Genomic DNA, 6,000 nt, shown 5'->3' with positions numbered 1-6,000 from the left:
CTATGTCAGAATTTTTTCTAAGCACTTTGAATTAGGGAACAAAACCAGCAAAGATACAATGCTATGTTGCATAATTTGACATGCATATTATCAAAATTGTCAACAAAGTGATGCTTCAATTTTTTAAATTAACTATATAGCCCCATAGAAAAATTTGTTTACCTACAGGAATGGGAGGCATTAGTTTAGTGAACAACCATATAGTTTGGTGCAAATATGACTTTTACACAAAAACAAGGAGGACTGTTAAAGAAATTCAAACCCAGACTAGGTTTTTTTTTCAACCCCAAAACTACGTAATTATGAAACTGAATGGAAAATTACAACTTAGATTTCTAAGTAAATCCTACAGAATAATCTCTGAGCACAATTTTATAGTAAATAAAGTGGATTTAGAACAGGTTTTGGATATACGATAGTGCCTCTATACTTTTTTGTTTCCTTTTTTATACATGGAACCTCTTCACTTCACCACAGTTGCATTACTCCTCAAACTTATTCTTAAAATAAGGACTTACCTAGTTAAAAACCCTGGGCAATTTTTGTCATTTCTAAAGTACAAAAAAACTTAATGTAGATGTTTCCATTGGCACTATACATATAAAATTTTTAATACAGTTTCGGAAGTTAAAAATAGGTCAAAAAGGTAATTATGATAATTATTTCTATGATTTTTATTGTTAGTATTATTATGATCAAGTTAATGTTTCCAAAAAAAAACTTCAGGCAGAAGAATATCAAATTGTTATGTTTACAAACTGTTTAAAAGCCATAGAAATTATTTAAAAACAAGTTCATATATTATCAAATTTTAATCTAGTTACTTTTTTGAAATATAATTGCTCCCAATGATTTTGGAATTTCTATCACCAAAATTAAATAGCAAAAATGCAAGACAGTAAATTCTTTTCTCTTCCAACATACTTTCAAAGACTACTAGCAAATAAAGATGACCTAGAAATCAATTTACATGTATTTTTCACTTTTATTTCTATCCCTCATAAGATGGCAATTTTTAATGTAACCTTTCAAGTAAATACTCATAAATTATTGTCCTACCAATTTTCTCTGCTCTCAAAATATTTTCTGAATGATCGTGGTTTTGTAATTTTTTTTGTGAAATGAAAAAGCCCTGATCATAATTTTTATCTTATCTCTAAACTTATTAATAACAAAAATTTGATAGATTTGAGATTTACCTGCATACTTACTGGAATATTTATAAATAGAAAATGGTTAATAACAGAAACCCCAGAATTATAATCCAAATTGTTAACTCAGGAATCCTTTTTAGTTTTTCAACCACTGGCTCAGTTAATATTTTTAAAGCAATTGCTATGTGCCTTACCTTTTGCCGGGTTCATGACTTTCTTAAACATGAACTTAGAAATAAGATGATAGGAGAAACCTAACTTTAATTTTGATGGATGAAAAGATACTTGTTAAGGAAAATCCATATTTAGTCATAGGAGTCTAGGGTTAAATATCTAGACTTTTCCAAAAGATTTCTTTCGTGTTATCAGATATTCAAATTTTGTTAAATAAATAAATTAGTAAACGAAAACTGACTCAGAAATCAGTAATAGTATTACACAATCCTTGACAAACATGACATGCAAAATAATTACTACATTTCTGTAATTTCAGATCACAGAGTAATGATTAAACTAGAAATGCATTCTTACAACAGAAAAGTAAAAAGAATATTTACATTAATTTAAAAAATTCTACCATAATGCTAGTTTTATAGTTCAGTGGAATATTATCTTTATTGTCTTTATAAATAAATCTTTATGAATAAAAATTATAATTTCCTAATTTAAAAATGAGTTACCTTTGTGGATTTATTAAATTTTCTATGCTTATTCAAAAAATCTAACTTAGAATATATAATCCAGCATTAATATCTAAATCATTTTTTGAAGTAAAAAGTGTACTATTATTTCTTCATTTAATTCCAAAGCTTTGGCAAGCTTTACATTTTTGAACTAATGTAACATGCTACATGCTACAGGATGGCATTGTAAGCTAGGCATTTCTATCAAGCTCTGGTCATATCACCTCCATTTCTAAATAACATAATGTGTACTTACAAATAAGATAATTATTCCACCAAATAATCATAGACATAAAGAGAGATATAGTCAGATTACCTGAGAGGTTAAGTTTTATAAATAGTTCTTCATAGAACTATGTCACATGTAAGTTATTAAAAAGAGAATATATGTTATATAAATAATGTGAAGAATATGACATACTTTATAAAATTTAATTACATTACATAATTATGCATTATATGTAAATTATGTAATGTTACATATGAAGTTACATATGTTATATAAACAGCTCTTCAGATAAATCACATAAACAGTCTTTCATATAAATTACAATTTATATATATATATTTTATTTTTTATAGAATGTCTTTTTTTCCTTTGGGAAATACCCAGTGGTGGGATTGCTGGATCAAATGGTAGATCTATTTTTAGTTCTTTGAGGTATCTCCATACTACTTTCCATATACTATTTTATGTATAAGATATCCTTTAAAATAATAGTACTGGGAAAATTTCACAGTTGTTACATATTTTCAACATTATAATCAAATTTCTTTCAAATTGTTTTTTACTTTTCATGTCAGAGATCAACATGCAACATGCCACAGTGGCAAGATTTGTAGCTTTTCTAATACTACATTCTATGTTAAAATTTTGATATTCCATTTTTGATTTTTGGATATTTATATCATTTTGTGCTTCAAGATACAAACCTAAAATCAATTCCTTCATGAGACTTTTACTCTGATCACTCTGCTCAACCTTATAAGCTGAGATCAACCTGCTCTTTATCTCATTACACATAGCAAACTTGAGAGCCAAAGTAAAGAATACTGGTCAGGAGTTGGGCTGGGACTACAGAAATTTAATTATATAAATAGAATCATTGCTATATTCCATTTCTTTTTTCTTTTAGCAACATTTAGGAGATAGACAAGATCTTGCTACTTGCTCCTTACAGACTATGATGCTTTGGTGGAGTTCAACAATACAGTTGATAAAGGGAAAAAACACTCAATAATAATGACAGTATATATATATATATATACATATGTATATGTATATATATATATATACATATATATATGTATATTTAATTTTTTCAGACTCCACATAGTGAATAATCTTTTTACACCTCAGAGTCTTTAATAAGGTCATGATGATACCAATTATGGCCAATGATAATAAATCCTTTTCTCTAAGAATGTCTGAATTGACGCTAGAAAAATCTGTTTTAATGGCAAAAATGTGTCATCTTTATGTCTTTTTTTGGCATAATTGGAGCATGTAGAACCAGGAAAATGAAAATAACCCAGATAAAGTATCTACATAACTAAATATTATAAAGTTGAATTAGCAATATAATAAAATGCTAGAATATTAACAAGAAGCCTTTACCACAGAAAGGAAATAATATTTATTATCAAGTGCTGCTATTATAATAGTTTTTATTAAGTAAGCTAATGAAGAAGCAAATATGTATATCTCAGTGGACTATAAATTATATATGACTAAACTTAAAAAATAATAATCAAGTAGGATTTGAAAGGATACTTTTTTAAACTGAGAATGTTATCTCAGAGAAAAATGAATCTCATTCTCAATTATAAATCTTCAAAGTCATTTTAATTAAACAGTAGATAATTATGTTTTCAACCTGCACTGTATTGTAAATTGTATTAAATACAATTAGATATGGAAACATTACAAGTTTTAAATATTGCAAAAAGAGATAGAAAGTAATCTCAATTTATGTTTACGATAATCATCTACTTGGAAAACTCAAAGAGAGCAACTGCAAGTATATTAGAACTAAGAAGATAGCTTGGTAAACTGACCTGTCAATTAACATGAACACATCACAATCAATTTTCTGATTAGAGTGATAAAAAAAATTAGAACTCATTGAAGAAAAATGGTCCTACTTACAGTAGTGCCATATTCTAAAAATAAATTCAAATAATCTGATGCTCTTTTCTATAGTAGGATAACACCACGAATATAAATACTATCAGAACCTAGAATTTAGTTAAGTGTGCAGCCCAACAAAGAAAAGTTGATTAAGAAATATTCTGGCAGCATCTTATTGGTCATAAAATTCAGTTGATTTATAAATCAACATGCCACAGTAATCTTTAAGGCAAAAATTATATCCTGTAAGTAGGGAATAAATATAAATCGATATTTGCATGGAATCATCAGGAAATAACAAGTTCTATAAGACCAAATTTTCTAGATGATAAGAATTATGAAGATGTTGATATGTCAAATTAAATTCGGAGAACATTTATTGTGTTTCAACTCAATTTCTGACACTTTACAATCACAAATGTGACATCATTGTGACTTTCATGTAGTTTGAGCATCTAGAGTTGAAGATACAACTATCAATAGGCAAACTATGATACTTAGAATTATAATAGAAATCTGTATTTTTTTATAGTTCAAAGGTAGAAAAACTTAATTCTGCTGGTGGGACAAGTCCTCAAGGTCTCCAAATTAGAAGAGGAAATTCAAGATTTCAGTCTTAAAGGTTGAATACCACATTGTTGCATAGTTTCTGTCTTGAGTACCTTTTGGCTTAATTATATTAATAATGATATTCATGTATTTTTCCATGCAATTGGATACTTTCTATATTACTGTAATATCCTATATTTTGATGAATAGAGGTACATTTATAGAATTTAGGCATGTCTAGTTGAATATGATATTTTATTTTATAAATTAAAAAATTACTGTCTTGAACTCTTATAGAATGGCTCAAAATTATTAGTGAGTTGAAAAGTCAATAACAAAATTTAGGTACATATTTTTTTAACTTTTATATCAGAATTTTCTCTCCACAAACCTCACCTTGAATATCATAGTAACACTCAATTTAAAAATTATATTTTGAACATATGCTACAGAGTTATAAATATCTTTCTGGAATGCTCAGTTTATAGATTTGCTCTGTTTCTATTAGCAGCCTTCTTTATGCGATCTATCCCCCATATCTTTATCAGAATGAATCAGGATATGAATATTAAAGTGCAATTGACATAGCTGACAGTTTTTTTCCATGCTATTTAACAAACCATCTGTCAGGAAAAAATATTGAGCACTGAAGTCTCCCAATAGATTAGTATTAAAAGGGAAAAAACCTTAAATATTTTAATTCTCCTATGAGAATTTATTAGTGAGTGTTGTGTGAAATATTTAGAAATGAAAGACATAAAAGGAAAATAATCAGATGAGAATAAAGAAAGAGACAGGCTACAGGAGCAGAGCCCTTAAAAATGATAAGGGTAACCAAAGATTATCAAATGCTTTGGTATGCTGTCTTTTTAAATGAATATCTCCCTGATTACCCTTTACTTCTGACATCATTGGGCCAGCCTAGTCATCATTCCTCTCAATCTGCATTTTTACTTGGCTTTGTACATACTATGTTATATAAAACAGAGAACCACACTTAGAAGTGATAATCAAATTTGAGTAAATAAATTGTGAAATTCTAAGGAGATTGATTCTTAAGTAAATGTTTTTGGCTTAAAAACAGACTAAGTATGGTCTACGTACCCTTCTTATGAACTATTTTACTTACTCTCTTATACTTTCTTTTTAGAGTACATCTTATATAATTCAACATGTTCTTTAATTTATTTTCTGAAAAATGAGGTTTCTATTTTTAATTTTGTAGAAGTTATCACCCAGAATCATCTTATGTGCCCAAAATAATATCAGTTACTACCTACAACAAATAATCACGGCACTATCTTAAGGGAGTTACAGAAAACACCTAATTTCATTCCCACAAGAACTCAATGAAGTAGATATTTTTTACTTTCCAATTGATATGCAAGGCATGTAAGTCTTAGATAGGTTTAATTCCTGTCCAAAATATAAGTATTCATGCTTGACTTTAATTGTAGAATTTAATTAGAGTGGTACCTGCTTT

Source organism: Lemur catta, chromosome 5 (genome assembly GCF_020740605.2).
Source record: "Lemur catta isolate mLemCat1 chromosome 5, mLemCat1.pri, whole genome shotgun sequence".
In the NCBI taxonomy this organism is placed as follows: Eukaryota; Metazoa; Chordata; class Mammalia; order Primates; family Lemuridae; genus Lemur; species Lemur catta.
This window is presented reverse-complemented; position numbering follows the sequence as displayed.